The sequence below is a fragment of the Ambystoma mexicanum genome, chromosome 2p (assembly GCF_040938575.1).
Source record: "Ambystoma mexicanum isolate Mex_15411 chromosome 2p, UKY_AmexF1_1, whole genome shotgun sequence".
NCBI lineage: Eukaryota > Metazoa > Chordata > Amphibia > Caudata > Ambystomatidae > Ambystoma > Ambystoma mexicanum.
Window position 1 is genome coordinate 1,211,600,620 of NC_090923.1, and position 25,012 is coordinate 1,211,625,631.

Below are 25,012 nucleotides of genomic sequence, written 5' to 3' on the forward strand. Positions count from 1 at the left end.
ACTTTGTGTGTACTGTTGGAACATCTGTATACTGCAGTATTTCTCCCAACAATTTGCTCAATGTAGTCCTCAAGGCCTTAATTGGTGATTTTACTCACATATTCTCTCTGTCGGCTGTCCGGCTGGCAGATTTGTAATTTTACCTGAAATTTGGACCGATAGTTTGTAGTTTTATGCCTTCCTTCTAATTCAATATCCACAAAGTTATTGTTCAGGTGCAAGATGATACTAGCCAGAATGGATTTAAAGGCTTCCTTCTTCTTGATTTCTTGGATGAGAGAGTGGACGTCCCACTTGGTCAAGGCTGAGTTCTATTTGTATGTGCCAGAGATGCCCTGTGGACAGCTTTCAGCACCCTAAAGCCTATCTAGATTGATCCTCCTGGTTGCATCCAGTAAACTGAGCAGGCTCCTAATATTAGTGGATTGTCAAATCTTGCATTTTGCAGGCAACATCTTGAGCGATTGTTGTTTAATGCAGTTGATCGTTACAAGACACAGTTCGTATGAGCTCCAGCGACAATCCACTTGTTGTCCCTCTGAGATTGGCTGTAACCCACCCTCGCCTGAAACCCATTACCACTGTTAAGTCATAATTCCTTTTTTTTTCGGGTATTCAGTGGAACTTTGTAGGTCCCCTCAGCCTTTTGCTTTTTTTTCCATATGCTTTTTGAATCATTGGCCCTCATTACGACCCTGGCGGAGTGGGATACCGCCAGCGGTAATCGCGGCGGACCCGTCCGCCGTACTACGAGTTCCCCTAGCGCCATGGAGGTTTTCTCCGCCTGGTTTTACCGGGCGGAGAAAACCATGGCGCTAAGGGACCTCGTTGTTAATTACGCCGCCGTACTTTACGGCGGCGTAATTAACTCCTTCCCCACTCCCATTATACCCTATGGGGCAAGAATGGGAATGGGGAAGGGTAAAATGGGGATTGGGGATTTACCGCTCCGCCAAGGTCGGCATGGGGTGGTAAATCCGCCAACCCCCATGGCGCTATCGGCGGCTTTCCGCCATGCTCCGCGGTGCATTTAGCACCGCGGATTCCGCCAGGGTCGTAATGAGGGCCATTGACTTTTTGGTGGCCAGAGAGCCTTTTCCTGAAATATTCTGCCATTCCCACCTTTTTACCTTACTTAAGTCGTAGGGTATTATATCACCCCTAAGGACCCAGTCCAGGGGTGCCTCTCATGCTCCCCATTTTTGCCTTAGGGTGGTTTTATCACCGAACTCACCTTTTTGGGAGTAGGTTGCTAGCAGCTAGCCTTTTTTGGTTTGGCTTCACCAGAGGTGCAAGCCATTTTATGGCCTTAAAATGGCTGATTTGGGCTCTTTGTGATCCAAAGTGGAAGCCTCCATATTGGTCCAAACAGGTTTAGTCCAGTGCTGGTCCCTGGACACACTCACTTCCTATGGGGAGGAGGAGGGTGGTGGCTTTGGCTAAGCAGCAGTTCTAGTGACCAAACAAAATGGTTGGTCACATGACTCTTTGCTCCCAGATCCCTTTATTGATTGGCTTGCCGGCCTTCGGCCAGCCCCCTTTTTGCAGTGGTAAACTTCTTGCTCTGCTTTTTTCTGATCCAACCTCTTTCTACTCTTAAATAACCTTGCCACTTTTCTTTCGCTTTCAAATTGACACAATTATATCCTCTTGATCTATTATGTCCTCTTCTGGTCCTATTGTGCCTTCTACTAACTCTTCTAATGCTTTTGATCAGCCCTCTTTTTTTCCTTTACTTCAATTGCAGAGAATGATGTCGCTATAGCCATTTCTCACTCCCAACGTGCTGCTGTGACCTTTTCCTTTGTTTATTCCTTACATAATTTCTCTTTTCAACCTCAACCTATTGTCTTGTGGCTATTCTTCCTTGTTCAAAGTTGCTCATAAAATTCCCCTTCTTAAAAATAAAACCTCTTAATCCTTCTGATCCTTCCAACCTCCGCCCTATTTCACATTTGCCTTATGTTATGAATCCGATGGTGTCATTACTCCTTTCCTGGCTGAGGCCTCTCCCCATTTGGCCAGGGGACAGCAGCCACTACTTGATCTTAACCCTGGGGGTGGCTACATGAGGGAGGTTCACATTGGGGAGGCAACCCTCTGGGAGGTGTCATGACCTCATCGGACGAGACATGGTATCCCCCTTTTACTTTTGAGTATACCCTCGCCATTGACCATGACTTAATGGCACATTGTCATACCTCCCCTCTCCCACCTAGGAAGGGTACTGAAAACGTTTTCACAGGGGAATTTTAATGAGCAAGGGACCACTTTTTTATTAGGGGCTTGTGGGATGTGGTCAGAACATGATAAGAAAAACAATTTCCCAGAAACAAGCTACCTATAGGTGTCACACATATGGGCTTAAGGTCTAGACAAAGATTTGGCACATTTTGACAATAATCTTGTGTTTGAAGCAAATATCACAAGATATAACGCATAGGCTAGTGTTTTACCACAAATATATTAAATTTTATTAATCTTCATAAAATATTGAGCCCGGTGGGTTCAATAATTAAAAGAACACAGAGAACAGTAGAGATAAATCACAATCCTGTTACATAGCATGAAACAATCATATAGAGATGAAAATATGAGTCAACTTGTTTCATCCTGATCCTATATCAAAACACTGTTGTTTCTCAAAGTGATGTTAGTAATTCTAAAGGTGACTTGTCAACATGAATATTTTCATAGTGAAGCTATTACAAAAAGTCCCCAGTTGGTACAATCTGTGGGCATAAGCCCATCTATACAAAGTGTCGACAGGATAGCTCTGTTTCCAGCCTTATAAGTACAAAAAAACACAAACGTTTTTTATCATTTTATAGATGACTGTTGTCCATTCAACCAGTGTAGGACCAAATAAGGCTTTCATCAGGACACGTTAGAAAGGTGTTTTTGACCCAAACCTCAGCGTCTTCACAGTGGGTTTTGAATGTTAACTGGAATATCTCTAAAGACAGACAAACCAATAGATTAAAAACTAGCTGTGTTTGAAATATCATTCATAAACATGCCTCATCACCATTTCCATGACCTGCCCTGTCTTCTCTTGATCATTGTGCACCCAAGAAAAAATCTCTGCGTGATTTTTTATGTACGACTATGACAGAATTAAATTAAGTAAATTATTTTGTGTTGTCTTTGTTGTCACTTTTGGAACACCTTAATGTGCACATACATTTCCTATTTTTGCATAATTCTACTTTTGTTGATCATTTCATTGTAACAAGGTGTGTGTTATTTTTAGTACCTTATAGTGTAGCTGAAGTTTGTTAATTTTCCCAAAGGGTTATTTCGAGGTCTTAAAGTACCTCCTCCATTTCTGTAATAACGGAAAGTTTCAACAAATAACCTTCCATGGCTGAAATGGAAAAAAAGAGAGAAAGAGTGCATATAATGCACATGAGATGTGATGGCACTATCTCCAAAAGATTCTTTATTGCTAATAACCTACATATTAGGATGAAGGCATGTGTCACTCTTCCTACCTTCCGTAATCACTGAAAAAGATGCCATCGGCGGAAAGTTAGTAGAATAGCCGGCGTGATGCAGAAATAGTAACATTTGTTTCAAACGCCGTTAAGGAAACAGCCCGTGCTGAAAGATAACAAAGGCACATGGAAAGTTTGTAAGATAAAACTATTCTAGTGTGTGCTACGGTATAAGGCAACTCCGTATGCAGAAAGACTTACTATTGCGAAGAGAACGGGACTACTGCTTCTCTACCTCAGACGATCGCGTTGTCTGTAAGGAACGTCTCGACGGTCATGTGATCTTTTTTACATCTTTTTAAAGGTTAGGGACCTGCCGCTGACGTGATGACGTCTGGCCGGATGGAATAGAACTATACCCCGGACGTCTTAAAAAGACTTGTTATGTGAGATATATACCGCCATTACAAAGTCAGGCTGACCGCATGGCTATACCGCCATTACAAAGTCAGGCTAACCGCATGGCTATACCGCCATTATAAGGTCAGGCTAACCGCATGGCAAAGTGTTGTATATATCAAAAGAGGCGAAATGTTGGTGTCATTGTAAGATAAAAACCGGTCAGAGATGTTGTTGAAGATCATATGTTCACACTCATTGTAATAAAATAAGATTGTTGCAACCTCTCATAGATGCAGGATTGGGATTGTTTAAACCGGAATAGACCCTAGATATAAGGATGTTCAAAAAGAAGAACATGGTGAAGCAAATTACCACGTAATTATTTGTGTAAAAAAAGGTTCCATTCGATATACAAATTTAGTCCACTGTTGACCGAATCTTGTTTGTGGATCCATTTTTGTTCTAATTTGCGTAAATTGAGGTCCCTGTCTCCCCCTCGGGGATGTTGATCGAGAGTTTGTAGGACAAACCAGGTGAGATCATTGAAAGAGTGTTTCATTTTACTATAATGATCTACTAGTGGTTTGTCTTTGATGTTATTTTTGATACATGAACGATGTTCCCCTATTCTCGTTCTAATGGTACGTTTGGATTTACCAATGTACATGAGATTACATGGACAAATGATGCAATAGATTACCCATTTCGTTGCACAGTTGGAAAAGGTTTTCAAAGTCCATGTTCCTGTTTTTACTTCAACGCTTTTGACATTTTTAGTGAAATTGCACATTAGGCATTTTCCACATTTAAAATGGCCTACAACTGGCGGAAGACTCCATAATGTAGGTTGAGTCAATGACGTAGTGGGTTGTCTCGGGTACGTGTGAACCAATCTATCCCCGATATTTTGTAACCGTTTAAACGCAAAACGGGGGGGAGGAATAGAAAAAGCTTCAGTATTAATCATTTTCCAGTGTTTGAGAATGGTTCTCCTCAAAGCATTACTGATCGGAGTGTAGGTTGTTACACAGGTGATTTTTTCCAACTGCGTACGGTCCTGTTTTACAAGGCAGGCAGCTCTAGGGGTGTTTTTTGCCCTTTTATAGGATCTTCTGATGATATGGGGCGGATAGCCCCTTACTTTTAGGTTATTTTTTAGTTTTTCGCTGTGGACTAGGAAATCTTGTTTTTCTGAGCAGTTTCGCCTAATCCTCAGAAACTGTCCAAATGGAAGATTTTCTTTAAGTGAGTGAGGATGAAAACTTTCGAAATGCAAGAGTGTATTTTTTTGGGTTGGTTTTTTATACAGACTAGTTCCGATATTGTCATCAGATGTACGATATATGAGAAGGTCCAGGAAAGGGATTTCTTTCCTGTTGGCTTCCCACGTAAACTGAAGCGATAGTTCGCATTGATTCAGCCAAATATTGAAACTGGTAAGTTCTTGCATCGTACCGCGCCAAATCATAAAGATGTCATCAATATAGCGGTACCATGCATGGATATTTTTCCCGAAAGGATTCGTGTCATTGTATATATGGATGTTCTCAAAATGATCCATATATAAATTGGCCAAATCGGGGGCAAAAGTAGCTCCCATACTTGTGCCATTAAGTTGTTGATAAAAAGAGTTCTTATGGATAAAGAAATTTTTTCTAAGGGCAATATGTATGCACTCTGCAATGAATGCTGACGGGGGTTGTTTATCGGTCCGTGTTTCCAACAGTTTGAACATTACGTCAATGCATTTCATCTGCGGTATATTCGTATAGAGTGACGTGATGTCAAGGGTGACAAAAACGTCATCTGGTAGTAGAGTGACAGAGTGCAAGATGTTTATCATTGCAGTGGAATCTTGAATATATGATTTCATTTTTTTGACAAAAGGTCTGAGGAACACGTCTGCATAGACTGACAAAGGTTCCAAAAGTGAGCCTATAGCGGAAACTATGGGTCGTCCAGGAGGACATATGACGTTCTTATGTATTTTTGGTAGGCAATAAAAAGCCGGGGTGACTGGATGTTTATTCACCAAAAACAATTTTTCATCATCATTTATCCACCCTTCATGGGCCGCATGTGTCATCAGACTCATGATTTCTTCCATGATCTTTATGGTGGGGTCTGATGGAATGAGTTTATAGACCGTTGGATCGGATAATTGTCTATTGACTTCTAGATCGTAAAGATCAGATCCCCATAAAACAATGCCTCCACCTTTGTCTGCCGGTTTTATTATAAATGAGGGATTAGATTCCAAATTTTTTAAAGCCAGTTGTTCTGCTTTCGAAAGATTATATGTCTGTTTGTTTTTGTTGGTGCAGAGAAATTTCATATCTCTTAGTATTCTATTTTCAAAGGCCAAAATTTCAGGAGATACCATGGATTGTAAGGGGGTAAAGTTGGAAGGTGGTTTCTTTCCCGATTTGTTGTCACTCTCTGGAACTGGATCATTTTTATCATGAAAGAAAAAACGTAATCTAACAGCACGAAAGAAGTTTCTCATTTCGATTTCTGTTTGAAACAGGTCTGCTCGAGATGCCGGAACAAAAGATAGGCCTTTAGACAGAAGTTTTATTTCATCGGGCAATAGTATGTGTTTGCTTAAATTGAAAATAGGGGTTACCATGTTGACGGGGGGATCCATTGGCGGGTCCGCATCCCGTGATTGCCCCATTGTCTGTTTCTTCCCCGATTTCCTCGTCGTTGAAAAAACTGCTGTTGTCCTCTTTGGGGTTGTGGAATGCCACTTGGATTGGGGGTATTTGTAGAGCTGTCTGAATCACTACTGTTTGAAGAATTAGAGAAAGTGACCCACTTGGTGTTTCTTTGGGGTCTCATTTGTGGCTGTCCATTCCAATTAGTCTGATTTGGGTTGTGTTGTTGAAAAAAGCCAGAGACTAAATATGGGTATGTGATTTCCTCTTTATAATTTGCAATGTCTTTTCTTAGTTTCCAAATTTTTTTGTCTAATGTTAATGTTTGAAATTTAGACATTTCTATATTCATTTTTTCTAGAGTGGATTTAGCCTCAGTGATACCCAAATCAGTTGTGATCTTCTTTTCTAGGGTATCAATCTCAACTTGTTGTTTTTTACTTTCTTCTTCTGCTGTTTCTATAATCAAAATCACCCAGTCACGGGAACATTTGTTGCCTACACCACTGAATCCTTTCATAAATTTAGGATTGTCTAGGAAGACTCTAGGGGTGTTTTTGACCTGTAAGCCCTCAGGTATAACTCCGGCTTTTAGGTACTCTATCATAAGTTGTCCGTGAGATTGGGTGCGTATTAACTTTTTTGTTTTTTGCGCAAAAAGATCCACATTATTTGTGTTATTAGGTGAGGCAACAGAGAGTCCCGCAACAGGGGTCTCTAGAATCGAAGGCAGACCAATGCATTTTTTGTACATATCTTCTGTAAATGAAACAATATGTACGTCTTCCATTTTATGCTTTCGCAGAATACTCAACCAACCACGTGGGTTGTCCTAAGACTAGGGAAATTTAATGAGCAAGGGACCACTTTTTTATTAGGGGCTTGTGGGATGTGGTCAGAACATGATAAGATTTCCCAGAAACAAGCTACCTATAGGTGTCACACATATAGGATCAGGATGAAACAAGTTGACTCATATTTTCATCTCTATATGATTGTTTCATGCTATGTAACAGGATTGTGATTTATCTCTACTGTTCTCTGTGTTCTTTTAATTATTGAACCCACCGGGCTCAATATTTTATGAAGATTAATAAAATTTAATATATTTGTGGTAAAACACTAGCCTATGCGTTATATCTTGTGATATTTGCTTCAAACACAAGATTATTGTCAAAATGTGCCAAATCTTTGTCTAGACCTTAAGCCCATATGTGTGACACCTATAGGTAGCTTGTTTCTGGGAAATTGTTTTTCTTATCATGTTCTGACCACATCCCACAAGCCCCTAATAAAAAAGTGGTCCCTTGCTCATTAAATTTCCCTAGTCTTAGGACAACCCACGTGGTTGGTTGAGTATTCTGCGAAAGCATAAAATGGAAGACGTACATATTGTTTCATTTACAGAAGATATGTACAAAAAATGCATTGGTCTGCCTTCGATTCTAGAGACCCCTGTTGCGGGACTCTCTGTTGCCTCACCTAATAACACAAATAATGTGGATCTTTTTGCGCAAAAAACAAAAAAGTTAATACGCACCCAATCTCACGGACAACTTATGATAGAGTACCTAAAAGCCGGAGTTATACCTGAGGGCTTACAGGTCAAAAACATCCCTAGAGTCTAACTAGACAATCCTAAATTTATGAAAGGATTCAGTGGTGTAGGCAACAAATGTTCCCGTGACTGGGTGATTTTGATTATAGAAACAGCAGAAGAAGAAAGTAAAAAACAACAAGTTGAGATTGATACCCTAGAAAAGAAGATCACAACTGATTTGGGTATCACTGAGGCTAAATCCACTCTAGAAAAAATGAATATAGAAATGTCTAAATTTCAAACATTAACATTAGACAAAAAAATTTGGAAACTAAGAAAAGACATTGCAAATTATAAAGAGGAAATCACATACCCATATTTAGTCTCTGGCTTTTTTCAACAACACAACCCAAATCAGACTAATTGGAATGGACAGCCACAAATGAGACCCCAAAGAAACACCAAGTGGGTCACTTTCTCTAATTCTTCAAACAGTAGTGATTCAGACAGCTCTACAAATACCCCCAATCCAAGTGGCATTCCACAACCCCAAAGAGGACAACAACAGCAGTTTTTTCAACGACGAGGAAATCGGGGAAGAAACAGACAATGGGGCAATCACGGGATGCGGACCCGCCAATGGATCCCCCCGTCAACATGGTAACCCCTATTTTCAATTTAAGCAAACACATACTATTGCCCGATGAAATAAAACTTCTGTCTAAAGGCCTATCTTTTGTTCCGGCATCTCGAGCAGACCTGTTTCAAACAGAAATCGAAATGAGAAACTTCTTTCGTGCTGTTAGATTACGTTTTTTCTTTCATGATAAAAATGATCCAGTTCCAGAGAGTGACAACAAATCGGGAAAGAAACCACCTTCCAACTTTACCCCCTTACAATCCATGGTATCTCCTGAAATTTTGGCCTTTGAAAATAGAATACTAAGAGATATGAAATTTCTCTGCACCAACAAAAACAAACAGACATATAATCTTTCGAAAGCAGAACAACTGGCTTTAAAAAATTTGGAATCTAATCCCTCATTTATAATAAAACCGGCAGACAAAGGTGGAGGCATTGTTTTATGGGGATCTGATCTTTACGATCTAGAAGTCAATAGACAATTATCCGATCCAACGGTCTATAAACTCATTCCATCAGACCCCACCATAAAGATCATGGAAGAAATCATGAGTCTGATGACACATGCGGCCCATGAAGGGTGGATAAATGATGATGAAAAATTGTTTTTGGTGAATAAACATCCAGTCACCCCGGCTTTTTATTGCCTACCAAAAATACATAAGAACGTCATATGTCCTCCTGGACGACCCATAGTTTCCGCTATAGGCTCACTTTTGGAACCTTTGTCAGTCTATGCAGACGTGTTCCTCAGACCTTTTGTCAAAAAAATGAAATCATATATTCAAGATTCCACTGCAATGATAAACATCTTGCACTCTGTCACTCTACTACCAGATGACGTTTTTGTCACCCTTGACATCACGTCACTCTATACGAATATACCGCAGATGAAATGCATTGACGTAATGTTCAAACTGTTGGAAACACGGACCGATAAACAACCCCCGTCAGCATTCATTGCAGAGTGCATACATATTGCCCTTAGAAAAAATTTCTTTATCCATAAGAACTCTTTTTATCAACAACTTAATGGCACAAGTATGGGAGCTACTTTTGCCCCCGATTTGGCCAATTTATATATGGATCATTTTGAGAACATCCATATATACAATGACACGAATCCTTTCGGGAAAAATATCCATGCATGGTACCGCTATATTGATGACATCTTTATGATTTGGCGCGGTACGATGCAAGAACTTACCAGTTTCAATATTTGGCTGAATCAATGCGAACTATCGCTTCAGTTTACGTGGGAAGCCAACAGGAAAGAAATCCCTTTCCTGGACCTTCTCATATATCGTACATCTGATGACAATATCGGAACTAGTCTGTATAAAAAACCAACCCAAAAAAATACACTCTTGCATTTCGAAAGTTTTCATCCTCACTCACTTAAAGAAAATCTTCCATTTGGACAGTTTCTGAGGATTAGGCGAAACTGCTCAGAAAAACAAGATTTCCTAGTCCACAGCGAAAAACTAAAAAATAACCTAAAAGTAAGGGGCTATCCGCCCCATATCATCAGAAGATCCTATAAAAGGGCAAAAAACACCCCTAGAGCTGCCTGCCTTGTAAAACAGGACCGTACGCAGTTGGAAAAAATCACCTGTGTAACAACCTACACTCCGATCAGTAATGCTTTGAGGAGAACCATTCTCAAACACTGGAAAATGATTAATACTGAAGCTTTTTCTATTCCTCCCCCCCGTTTTGCGTTTAAACGGTTACAAAATATCGGGGATAGATTGGTTCACACGTACCCGAGACAACCCACTACGTCATTGACTCAACCTACATTATGGAGTCTTCCGCCAGTTGTAGGCCATTTTAAATGTGGAAAATGCCTAATGTGCAATTTCACTAAAAATGTCAAAAGCGTTGAAGTAAAAACAGGAACATGGACTTTGAAAACCTTTTCCAACTGTGCAACGAAATGGGTAATCTATTGCATCATTTGTCCATGTAATCTCATGTACATTGGTAAATCCAAACGTACCATTAGAACGAGAATAGGGGAACATCGTTCATGTATCAAAAATAACATCAAAGACAAACCACTAGTAGATCATTATAGTAAAATGAAACACTCTTTCAATGATCTCACCTGGTTTGTCCTACAAACTCTCGATCAACATCCCCGAGGGGGAGACAGGGACCTCAATTTACGCAAATTAGAACAAAAATGGATCCACAAACAAGATTCGGTCAACAGTGGACTAAATTTGTATATCGAATGGAACCTTTTTTTACACAAATAATTACGTGGTAATTTGCTTCACCATGTTCTTCTTTTTGAACATCCTTATATCTAGGGTCTATTCCGGTTTAAACAATCCCAATCCTGCATCTATGAGAGGTTGCAACAATCTTATTTTATTACAATGAGTGTGAACATATGATCTTCAACAACATCTCTGACCGGTTTTTATCTTACAATGACACCAACATTTCGCCTCTTTTGATATATACAACACTTTGCCATGCGGTTAGCCTGACCTTATAATGGCGGTATAGCCATGCGGTTAGCCTGACTTTGTAATGGCGGTATAGCCATGCGGTCAGCCTGACTTTGTAATGGCGGTATATATCTCACATAACAAGTCTTTTTAAGACGTCCGGGGTATAGTTCTATTCCATCCGGCCAGACGTCATCACGTCAGCGGCAGGTCCCTAACCTTTAAAAAGATGTAAAAAAGATCACATGACCGTCGAGACGTTCCTTACAGACAACGCGATCGTCTGAGGTAGAGAAGCAGTAGTCCCGTTCTCTTCGCAATAGTAAGTCTTTCTGCATACGGAGTTGCCTTATACCGTAGCACACACTAGAATAGTTTTATCTTACAAACTTTCCATGTGCCTTTGTTATCTTTCAGCACGGGCTGTTTCCTTAACGGCGTTTGAAACAAATGTTACTATTTCTGCATCACGCCGGCTATTCTACTAACTTTCCGCCGATGGCATCTTTTTCAGTGATTACGGAAGGTAGGAAGAGTGACACATGCCTTCATCCTAATATGTAGGTTATTAGCAATAAAGAATCTTTTGGAGATAGTGCCATCACATCTCATGTGCATTATATGCACTCTTTCTCTCTTTTTTTCCATTTCAGCCATGGAAGGTTATTTGTTGAAACTTTCCGTTATTACAGAAATGGAGGAGGTACTTTAAGACCTCGAAATAACCCTTTGGGAAAATTAACAAACTTCAGCTACACTATAAGGTACTAAAAATAACACACACCTTGTTACAATGAAATGATCAACAAAAGTAGAATTATGCAAAAATAGGAAATGTATGTGCACATTAAGGTGTTCCAAAAGTGACAACAAAGACAACACAAAATAATTTACTTAATTTAATTCTGTCATAGTCGTACATAAAAAATCACGCAGAGATTTTTTCTTGGGTGCACAATGATCAAGAGAAGACAGGGCAGGTCATGGAAATGGTGATGAGGCATGTTTATGAATGATATTTCAAACACAGCTAGTTTTTAATCTATTGGTTTGTCTGTCTTTAGAGATATTCCAGTTAACATTCAAAACCCACTGTGAAGACGCTGAGGTTTGGGTCAAAAACACCTTTCTAACGTGTCCTGATGAAAGCCTTATTTGGTCCTACACTGGTTGAATGGACAACAGTCATCTATAAAATGATAAAAAACGTTTGTGTTTTTTTGTACTTATAAGGCTGGAAACAGAGCTATCCTGTCGACACTTTGTATAGATGGGCTTATGCCCACAGATTGTACCAACTGGGGACTTTTTGTAATAGCTTCACTATGAAAATATTCATGTTGACAAGTCACCTTTAGAATTACTAACATCACTTTGAGAAACAACAGTGTTTTGATATAGGATCAGGATGAAACAAGTTGACTCATATTTTCATCTCTATATGATTGTTTCATGCTATGTAACAGGATTGTGATTTATCTCTACTGTTCTCTGTGTTCTTTTAATTATTGAACCCACCGGGCTCAATATTTTATGAAGATTAATAAAATTTAATATATTTGTGGTAAAACACTAGCCTATGCGTTATATCTTGTGATATTTGCTTCAAACACAAGATTATTGTCAAAATGTGCCAAATCTTTGTCTAGACCTTAAGCCCATATGTGTGACACCTATAGGTAGCTTGTTTCTGGAAAACGTTTTCACAGGATCTGTATACAAGTCAACAAACCCTGACTTGCCTTTTAAGATCACTGCGAACACTTTCCCAGACAAGTTACCAGGAACAGACTTTCATTGCCCTAAATACAAAAATACTGTGCCGAAAAAGATGAGCCGAATAATGAAGATCATTGGAGGCCAAGAGCAGAAGCTGCACTCTAGTTGTTGCAGGAACATGCCTGATGCTGAGAAATTTTAATCTGCAAACCAGACACTGGCTGGAGAACGGTTCTTCTCTCGCAGTTGACCAAGGGACTGTGGGGCTGCTGCGAGGTCCATGGAGTGAACCGGCTCACCGACAAAGAAGAGAAGAGCTGACTGCAGGCAAGAGTACGCTGCAAGGACGCCAGAAGCAGACGAAGGGCTTCTGGGCGTTCACAGGTACTGGTAGGCAGGCTCCGCACCACGAAGCCCGGAAAGACACAGAACAGACGAACAGGAGCTGCAAGAGTCGGAGAATCCGATAGGGAGTGAACCGCTGAAGGACTGCCACTGGCCTGCGGGAGAACCAACCTACACAAGCAAGAGCCGGTTGAGTCCACTCAAGGGAAAAGGGGACACTGGGGTGTATTGGCAACCCTGCCAAAACTGAATAAATGTGAATGAAGTATTTGAGAGAGAACAAGCAATTGAACATTCTTAAAGAGGCAGAACAGAACACATGTAACAGACTATCAGGTTTGTGAGTTTATGCAGTTCACCTATAAAAGATGCCCTGGCAGGATAGTATACCAGGCAGATTCAAGCCAAGACTGAACAAATATTAGAGACTATCCGGTTTGGAAGTGTGCAGAGAGCCCACACTAGAAAAGCCCTGGCAGGATTGTATACCATGCAGAGGCAAGTTGTAAGCGTGTTAATCTGAGAAAGTCCTGTCAGGAAAGCATACCAGACATTGTCAAGTTGAACAGTGTGTAAAATACAGTACCCAAGGAAGTCCTGATGAGGATACATTAGGACTCACAAAAGGCTTTGGAAACATATTAAAGAGGAGAGAAAACCTGCCAGGAGAGAACACCAGGTATCCTAACAAGATACAGACTAACAGCCAAGTTGTTTTGTGTACCGGTTGTGATCTTGATCAAGAGAAACTTAAGGAACTGATGTTCTTGAATATAAAACAGAGTGAAGAGAAATGCAGGGGCAGGGAACCTCCCTCTGGAATAAAGGAACTCTATACTTCTGGAGCTTTTTGTGTTGGAGCTACGTATTTCCTTTTTGAACATTTGTACACTACTAAAGGACAAAGACATTTTCCCGAGTTGATTTTTAGAATGCGACGGCCAGAATAGTACTTTGGACACAGGATTGTTTTGCTTTGGACATTCTGACATTGACAGACCCTTAGTTTTGGTTTTAGGTAGGGAAACACCTCTTAGAGCAGGGACAGAGAGGCATTTCCCCAACCGCCTTTTATTTTAATAAAAGTCTTTGACCAAAATCTTCAAATGCCTACAGTTAAACACAAAAGAAAAAAAGGAGACCTTGCATTGGCTTTCAAAGAACAGCTGAACATAAAAGTAGACGAACCTCCAAACATCAAGAACTTTGAATCCATGGTCATGGAATCGACAAACCCAAAAACAAACATTAAATTCATACTGGTTTACAGACCACTGACATATGATGCAACCTTAGTCGAAGACTTCATAGAAGCCATCACCAACCTAGCCATCCAACATGAACATCTGATGATCATGGGGGACTTCAACATATAGTTTGAAGACAAACATGCCAACTCACAAAGTTCACTAATCGGGCAACTAGCAACCATGAAACTACAACAACTGGTCAAAGGAGCAACACACACGGCAGGACACATACTTGACACAATTTTCACCAACAAAATACTTCTCACCACTGATACAGATACTCTGGAGCGACCATCTAATCATCCCGTTTGTGATCACGCTAGCAACGTACCATCCCCTTAAACTCCCAACCACCACAAAAAGAAACTGGAAAGCCATCAAAGTGAGCAACCTAATAGAACAACTTGTTCTTACAAAACCACCTGCAACCGAACTGGACAAGGCAGACCTAGATGGAAAAACAGACCTACTACATAAATGGATCGCTGATACAATAATCTCCCTGGAAAAATCCACCCCATCAAGAATAATAGCAATGGCAAAATGGTTCACCCCACTACTAAGCACCATGAAAAAGAACAAGAAGAAGCTAGAACTAGAATGGATGGAAGAATAGGACCAAGGTAAGAAAACTCAGTTCCAGATGCAAATCCGAACGTACAAGAAGGAAATTCAAAAGGCAAAGAAAAGGCACTATGACAAAAGAATCACCAAAGCCACCAACACACAAAAAGAAATGTCCAACATCATAAACGAAATGAGGAACCCACCAGGTTGCGACAACACTCCGATGGCATCATGGAAACTATGCAACAACCTAGCAGACCATTTCAAAAATAAAATAAACAACATCCGACAAATCATTCAAAACAGACCGATCAATTCTAACACACAAGCGACCAGATCCAACGAGGAGCCAGAACACAAACTCCAAAACTTCTGCAAATATCAGTAGAGATATTCGTCGAGCTGGTAAAAGATAGCAAGAAAGCATGTACCCTAACCCCCCCCAGACAACTACAACAATCCTCGCACAAGGAACGCCATTAGAATACTACAGAAATCTCTTGAACCTGTCGTATGCAACAGGGACTGTACCACGATCCTTGAAAGCAGCGTATATTAAACCACTCCTTAGGAACACAAGTGGTGACGTGGGAGACTTCTCCAACTACAGACCTATTTCAAACATCCCCTACCCGGCGAAACTCCTAGAAACAAATGTATACAAACTAACTCAAGATCACTTGGAAAAACGCCAGTTGCTGGACCAAGCACAAGTTGCTTCAGACCCGCGAGAGGAGCCATCTGGGATGATCTAAAGACAAACGCAGACTCCAACACAACCTTGGCCCTTTTTCTACGTGACCTCCCTGCAGCATTCGACACAGTAAGCCATGACACCCCCATCAAGAGATTAGAAGAAATGGGTAAAACGGCGCACATTCCGGAAAGGGAATTAGAGAAGGGCTGTTGTGGCTGGCTGGACCTCTGCACCAGATGTCTGCTTTCCCCACTTTATCGTACTGTGTTGTACCTGCCTTGTTCTGTACCTGCCTTTTGATACAGCGCTTTTCCTCGGACTCCTGCAGCCTGTACCTAGCTCCACCCATTGCTCCCAGCATTTAATAATACCCCCACGCTCATGCATTAGCGCTTGCGCATTCGGGAAAGGGAATTGGACGAGGGCTGTTATTGCTGTTTGGGCTGCGCAGGGCGTGTGGCTAAGATCTGCCAGGCGCTTTGTGGGCCCTGTAGTTGAAGTGCTCTGTCTTCCCGTTTCGAGAATCTGGATGCAACCAGCTTGTTGTCTCTCAACTAACAGCTTGTACTGGCGTGTGGTCATACATCTGACTTGGGTCTGTCTTCACAATCGCTCGTGCTCAAGCATTTGCTGCCTCACCCTGTATACCTTGAAATCAGATATGCCGTCCAAATTGGACACTTTGACACTTGCATTGCGTTTGAAACACACGCCACTTAAAGACAGACTAGCGGCACGTGCAAACAAAGACCTTCTATTGTACCCCCGTTCACGAGTGCAGTCCATATATGCTGACATTCGGGAATTCTACCCTAGTAGTTTAAATAAAACATGCCGGCTTGATGGTCCTCCGGTACAAGCTTTATCTGAAATTTCTCTCTCTTCCAATAACCGATGATCACATAAGCAACCTAACCATGGAAACTGTTTTGAGTATGGCGACACAATACACAACGTGCTGAGGTTTAAATCTGGCAAATAAAATAGAGATGTCGTCGAAACCATCATGTTTTAATTTGGCTCTGGCCCCTCCATGTAACTTAGACTTGGCTCCTTCTACTACTTGTAACTTGATTGACATTGCCTCACCCATCAAGGCCAACATTTTTGATGCTCTTGCTGCCAACACACAGTTTGCAAACATTTTTATGCAAACTGGCAAATCGTTATACACGTCTCTGCACAGTTCAGCGTTAGACCCGAACACCATCACTAATCCAATTCCCCATTTAAACTTGTCCCAGTCACCAGTATTTTTTTCTAATAAACCACAGAATTTTTCGGCTGATGCTGCAAGTTCTCCCAGGCATTCTAATTTTAAAAATATTGAACAAAGTTATTTCTGTTCTATCGCCTTTGACAGTGCCTTCTGAACACATATATTTACAGACAACCTTGTCATCCATGAATACTGCTGTAATTTCCTTGTTGACATTGTATGAAACTCTTGATGCGAGATTCACCCCACAATCGATTTTAATTGAAAAACTGTTAGTGCAACAAACTCTTTGGTCACAAATAATATTAACGGGTATGTGCTAAGCTAGATCATCATTCCACTCCGGAAATTAGTAATCTACTATTCTTATGCTTGTTAATCTGTTTATAATCACATGCTGTGCATATGGTCTGACATCCAGTGGTAACCGCGGAGTATTGAATCTTGTCTTTCGTAGACCGAAAGGGGACGTCGGCATAGGCCTGTCTGTAACACTATACCTATTGTGATGTGTAGTTTACTCAAAATCCCTCACGCACAGAGGTCCCTCAGATTCTTTTTCCGCCCAGATAACTGGTCACCCTATAGCAGAGCTCTTACATAAGAGACATTGTTTATCTTATACCGACTTGTCGGTTATTCCCCCGTTAAGTCACTTCGGTCACAAGAACAACTTCGACGAAGACTGCAGCGGATTTGTCTACTGCAGTGGATTTTGGCGCCTAAGATCCGGCGGCCGGTGCTTCCACGTGGTCGGGCCCTCTGCCGTCCTTTACAGTAGGGAGAGTGGGGTCGGGGTGGCCATATTTTCGGTATGGCTTTCCTCTTTCCCCTCTTTTTACCCTTTAGGTCTGGTCATCTTCTCCTTTTGCTATGGAAAGGACTCCTTTTAGGTTCTGCCCTAAGTGTAGGGTCAGATATCCTTGGAAGGACGAACACAGGACGTGCAACGCCTGTCTCTCCTTAGATCATGACGAAAAGCGGTGTGCGGCCTGTAAACTCCTTCGGCCTAAGACCCTTAAGGAGTGCTGTGTAAAGCCGTGGGCCACGTACAGTATGCCGCGGGTAGAATCCCCTTCCCCCACCGCCACACCCGCTGAGAGTGACGGGGGCACCTCCGATGACCAAACATCCGTTGCGGATGTGATACACCTTGAGTCGTACACTTCTAGGTCTGCCACGCCCGTCCCCGACCATTTATGGTCTGACTTTGGTCTCGCTTCAGGGACAACACCCAGCGATAGGGGTGTATAAGCGCATTTCACTAAGCACACACCCCTACACCTATTTAGTCAGGCATGTCGAAAAAGGTGAAAGCGTCAGTAGGGCCGTCGAAAATTTCAGAGGATTCCTCGGATCATACAGATCCAAAGCCTTCCCTGCATCCGCAGCAGCGTCTTGCGACTGGGCATTCCAAAACAAATAAGGGCGCTACCCCTAAAGGTTTACACGTCAAAGTATGGAAATCGGACACTAAGACGGTCCCGAAGGCCGTGGTAGGCCCAAAAATCACGACTAGGTCTCAAGACGAAAAACCGACCGTTAGGCTCTCTAACGCTGCGGAAGGCAACCAACCTACTGATAGACCATCGGAACCACTATCTCATGCTGATTTGGCGATTATCGAAGACCGCATCGAGAGAATTACTTAGGCGGTTGGACTTATTCCTGTTCCGCTGAAAAGCATGGGGCAGGCCGCAGATAAATCTTTGGATACACCATGGTGCCCCCGATTCTCACAATACTTATGAGGACAGTCAAGAGCCTCTTTCCAACACACTGAGAGACAATTTTCGGCTCCGTAAGGCGGAAGACGACATTTTTCCACCCGTAGGCCCTCTGGGTCCTCTAAATGGACAAGGGGGAAATTTGAAAGGTGTATGGACCGTCTGGAAAGAATGATCAGTTTTTCTGAACATCCTTCCCCGAAAAGGTCTTGTGGAGAGCCTAACCTTCAATCTACTTCACATTTTCAAGAAGATCAGTCTTCTGCCCCCATCCAGCATGAAGACATCGTCCAGATGGACACTTAAAGGGACATTTACGATGAAGAGGAAGAAACCTCCTTTCTACAGAACTACGAAGAGGAACAGGTGGATGCCACCGACAATTGGGAAGAAACCCAGCAAGAGGGACCGGACCCATGGACGCTTCCCCATAAAGATCAGGACACTGATGTATTGTGCCTGGATTCCCCACCGTCCACCCCGGCTGACCAGGCCTCGTCTGTAGATGACCAGATGGCCTTCAACTGCATGTTAAAGAAGGCAGCTGAACATTTCCAAATCTCTACTCAAGAGGCAGTGCCTGAGCAGGACTTTGTAGAAAATATTCTTAAGGAGAAACCTCCATCTAGACAGGCCATTCCCCTCCTTAATTCCATCAACCGAAGATTCGCTCCCTCCTTGGTATCACCAGCTCAAACCCGGGCAGTGAACCCAAGAGTTGGAAAGTTATTTCGGCCAGCTCCTTCGGACCCACAATACATTAAAGGACACGCCACCCTCGATTCTCTGGCAGTGACTACCACCCGGAAAAGGGCAGGAGTACCCCTTGCCATGGGGGAGGCACCTCTGGATAGGCCATCCAAGAGGCTGTATGCCTTAGGCAAACGAGTCACCTCAGCTGCCACATATACAGCGCGTATAGCAAATACTATGCTGCTGGCGAGTTATGTTGACGCTCAGTGGAACCTACTTCATGAAGGCCTCCGGGAGGTACCAGAACCAGTCGAGTCCAAGCTTCTCTCTATTGTAGCCGAAGGAAGGCAGGTGAACCAGAATGTGATAAAGAACACTCTGGACACAGGTGAAACAGCAGGCAGGTCTCTGGCCCAAGGGACCCTACTCAAAAGGCACGCTTGGCTGCGCACCTCAGGGTTTAAGCCCGAAACACAGGCCTCGCTCATCAATAAACCGATTGAAGAAGCTAACCTCTTCGGAAAGGCGGTAGATGAGGCCTTAGAAACAGCCAAGAAAGAGCATGAGACTCTTAAGTCCCTGCAACAAATCACGCAAAGACCTCCCCCCCCCCCATAGAGGTAATAACTCTCTGCGGTCCTTTCGAGGGCAGTCCCGTGCAGGTCAGAACAACTATGGCACAGGGAATTTCAATATAGGACAAACTTCAGGAAGCCACACATACTACCCTCCAAGGGGTCAGCGACGCGGCAAAGCCAGAGGCCCCAATCCTAGAGGAGCCGCAGCCTCCAGTCAGAAATGACCATCGGATCCAGGTCCCCTCCCATGTCACCCCGGTCAGGGGGCGCTTAAAATCTTTCCTCACGGCATGGGAGGGGATAACTTCAGACCAGCTGGTCATAAAGACGGTCGCCCACGGGTACTGCGTGGAATTCGCCCGACCTCCACAATTCAGACCACCACGCTCACTGCGCCTTTCACCGGACCATCTGGAGATCCTGAATTAAGAGGTGGAAGCGCTGCTGGGAAAGGACGCCATAGAAGCCGTCCCTATTCTTCAGGTAAATGAGGGTATTTATTCAGTGTACTTCCTTGTACCCAAAAAGGACCTCACCATGCGCCCTGTTCTAGACCTGCGTCCAGTGAACAAGTTCATAAAAACGCGAAACAGTGGGACTACATGGCAACATTGGACAGAAAAGATGCATACTTTCATATTTCAGTGTTGCCAGCGCACAGAAAATATCTAAGGTTCATGATAGAGGACAGGCATTACCAATTCAAGGTACTCCCCTTCGGCATTGCCTCTGCACCAAGGGTGTTTACGAAGGTCCTAGCAGTAGCTGCAGCACACTTGCACAGGTTATCCGTCCCGGTTTACCCACCTCGACGACTGGCTCATAACAGGGGACTCGTACAACACATGTTGTTTTAACACCCATAAAACCGTAGACCTTCTCTTCAGCCTGGGGTTCTCTATCAATGAGAAGAAATCCAGTCTAGTCACCAGTCAAACAAAAAATTTCTGAGAGCTCTAATCCGAACGAAAGACGGCTTAGTCTTCCCCTCCAACGAGAGGGTTCAGAACATGCTTTTCCAGATCCCTCGCTATGTAGCCAGTCGGGAGGTCACGGTGCGCAAAGCCATGCGCTTGCTAGGAATGATGGCGTTGTGCATATACTTGGTTCCCCACGCGTGGTTCGCATGCGTCGCATGCAAGAGTGGCTCAACAGCCAGTGGTGTCAGGACAGCGGACAGTGGGAAGATCTGGTAGTTGTCTTGCCAGCACTCGTTCTCTCTCTGCAGCGGTGGTCAAGAGAAAACCTCTTGAAGGGGAAGACCTTCACCACCCCTGCAGTGGAAGCCACTCTCACGACAGACGCATCTCTCACAGGGTGGGGGGGCTCACCTGCTTCAGCAGACAGCACATGGAGTGTGGTCCCCTCAAGTAGCGTCCAACCATATACATTTACAGGAGCTATTGGTGGTGCTCAAGGCATTAAAGGCCTTTCAGATGCAACTACAAGGGAAGACGGCGCTGATTCTAACAGACAGCACTACAGCCACGTATTACCTGAACAAACACGGGGGCACTCGCTCTCCAGGGCTACCCAAGCTGTCCCAAAACATTTTGATATGGGCTCTCGGACACAAGATGTTTCTGTTGTCCCAACATGTTCCAGGGGAACTCAATCTTCTGGCAGATCTGCTCAGCAGAGATTTTCCTCTGCCCGAAGAATATGAATGGCGTCTGCTCGAAGACATTGAGTTCAACGTCTTTGCAGAATGGGGCTTCCCAGAGCTCTACCTGTTCAACTCAGGAGAACGCCTCCAGGTACCCCCAGAACCGCTCCAAAGGGAATGGTCTCTGGATGCACCAGGAACCAGTTACCATGATACTGGTGGCCCCCATGTGGGCCTGCCAACCCTGGTTCGCTCATCTGATGGAAATGTCCCTCTCCCTGCCAGTAAAACTATCCTGCCCAAACAACATGTCTCGGGACAGGGGGAGACCCTACACCCATGCCCACAAACTCTCAACTTGAAGTCATAGAGTTTGGACACCTACACCTCCCTCAGAGGTGCATCGACATACTCTGGGAAGCTAGAAAACCTAACACATGTTATTGCTGTGTCAGCAAATGGAAACGTTTTGTCATCTGGTGTAATTCTAAGGGCGTCAATCCTATCGATTGCTCACCCACACACATTGTGCTGTACCTTACCCATCTGTTAGACACTGGGTTGGTCTTCAATTCCCTAAAGGTTCATCTGGCTGCGCTCTCAGCCTACACCACATCACAACAAAAAGTGTTGTGGTGGACGATACCGGTGATTAAGGACTTTATGGAAGGGGTTAAGCAGATTTATCCTCCCATTTCTCACCCAGCTCCTGGGTGGGACCTAAATGTGGTTTTGACCAGGCTCATGGGAGCTCCCTTTGAGCCAATGCATAAAGCAAATCTAAAAGACCCGACTTATAAAACAACCTTCCTAGTGGCTATCACTTCTATTAGAAGGGTTAGCGAACTACAGGCTCTTTCTGTTAGAGACCCCTTTGTTACAGTCCACAGGGATAAGGTAGTTCTGCGCACTCACCAGAGATTTGTGCCTAAATTCATCTCGAAGTTCCATGTGAACCAATCGATTGAACTACCTACTTTTTTCCAGAATCCCACTAGCATGGCCGAAAGAAGCCTACACACATTAGATGTGTGCAGGGCAGTGCAGGGCAGTCATGTTCTATCTGGAAAGAACTAAACCACTGAGGAAAACAAACCAATTTTTCGTTTCAGTGGCAGCTGGTAGAGAAGGGGATCCTGTCTCTAATTCGGCTATCTCAAGGTGGATTGTCAAATGCAGCACACTCTTACACTCTTGCTAAGAGAGAACTGCCCTTCAAGCCTAGAGCACATTCTACTCGAGGCACTTTGGCATCCATAAGATTCATTGCAAATGTTCCCCTCGAGTCCATTTGCAAAGCAGCAACCTGGAGTTCTGTACACACCTTTACAAAACACTATTGTCTAGGCACTCATTCTAGGTCTGATTTGTTCCTTCTCACAACCCACCTCCAATTCCGGGTACTGCTCGCTAGTCTATGCACAGCATGTGATTCTAAGCAGATTAACAAGCATCAGAAGACATGCATTACTCCCCGTAATAGCATTTCTGATGATTGTATCTGCTTAGATTCACATGTGCCCTCCCTACCTCCCCGCTCGGGGTGGAAGGAACATATAGACGTCTTGCTACTTTCTATTTTTATGTACTCACTCACTATAGCCATTTGGCTCCCTCATGGCAGAATAAATACAATCGGAGGGACCTCGGCACGTGAGGGATTTTGGCTACACTACATGTCACAATAGGGATAGTGTTACAGACACGCCTATGCCGACGACCCCTTTCGGTCCCCGAAAGACAAGATGCAATACTCTACGGTTACCACTGGATGTCGGACTATATGCACAGCATGTGAATCTAAGCAGATACAAGCATCAGAAATGCTATTACGGTGAGTAATGCATGCCATCATCTAATTTTTGAAAGTGAAGCCTTGATGATGTTGCGGATTAAACCTCTCAAGGCAACGGTCAAACAGTTTAGTGGGATCTCACCATAATATTTCTGGCAAGTCATTTTTGTGTTCATGTGGTATCACGTCGAATTGGAGTTATTGGGTTTCTACATGCATTGAATCTGAACAACAGAGAATGAATTGAATTGCCTTATAATTACTGCATGTACTCTGCATCTTCAATCTGTCAAGTATATAGTTATCCTTATCCGTATAACATATCAATTGCCATGATCTGGGAATGTACACTGCATGCTAATCTGGCAGGTAGCTTGTTTATCCTTGTTCCCATGAAGCATCAATTGCCACTTCGGATGGAGGGTTACTGTTAACACCCGATAAAGTTCTTGAAATTGTTTATGCCTGAAGGGTTGATTGACTGCGGAGATAACACTTGACGAATCTCAGCCTCTTCTTACTGGCGTAATGTTTGGGCATATTGAGACTTTATAATCCCCGTTGGTTTTTGGTTATTTGTTTTTTCTTTCCCTGTTTGTTCTTTCTTTGGTGACTAATTGATGTGTGACTATGAACAGTTTAGAATTTTTAATGTTCATAATATATGATCATTTTATGAGTATTGATTTTATTTAAAGATAGCAAATTGTAAAGTTTATTAATTCAGCTATATCAATAAAAATAATAATAATATAACGGATTTAGCACTACTCTGGATAAAATAATTCCTAGCAAACAGAACAGAGACTGTCTGGATAAAGCCCTTCATATCTGCTCCACGAGTGAACGACTGCCGAGTACCACAAGGATCTTCAACAACATCTACCAGACTCAATCAACATCTTCAAAAAATACAATCTTATGTGCTACAACAACGCAGACGACACCCTCAAATCATCTACAAAATTGAAGATGCACAAGAAGAAAACAGAGCTCTAGGAGAATGTCTCAAAGAAATCTACGACTGAATGAATGCCAACAACCTAAAAATCAACCAAGGAAAGACAGAAATCATGATTATATCCAAAAACCAAGAGAACACCTACATCCTGTGGCCGGTAGAATTGGGAACGGCGCTCTCACCATCAAAAGTAGTCAAAAACCTGGGAGTCCTAATGGACACAGCACTAAATTCAGAACCACAAGTAAACGCAATAATTAAGAAATGCTTCTTCCTCCTTCACTCAACAAAAAGAATCTTACCATTTCTGTCATTCACCCACAAAACACTGACAAATGTTTGCCCTCATCATGTCAAGAATCGACTACGCCAACAGCCTCTACCTCGGAATGCCTGTTGAAGAAACTGCAACACATCCAAAACGCAACAGCCAGACTTCTCCTCAAACTATCTAGAAGAGACCACATCCCACCAGCGCTAAGAATGCTACACTGGCTTCCAATCAAACAACGTATCGCTTTCAAAACAATGTGCATAATACAAAGGGAAATCAGCGGACAGGGAGCAGAATTCACACAAAAGAAAATAACCTTCTACAAGCCGAGACTCCTTAGATCAAGCAATGAAATCCGTCTGGAACCAAAGCCATACACAAGGAAAATACATGGGGGCTCCTCTTTCTCCCACCTGGCGGTAAAATCCTGGAACAACCTC

The 25,012-nt window shown here is 42.9% G+C and overlaps 1 protein-coding gene across 1 annotated transcript in view; it reads left to right on the plus strand.

The window, feature by feature from the left end:
• FAM50A (family with sequence similarity 50 member A) overlaps window positions 1-25,012 on the plus strand; it is a 357,741-nt gene that overhangs the window by 122,164 nt on the left and 210,565 nt on the right. The gene's annotated exons all lie outside the window — the stretch shown is intronic.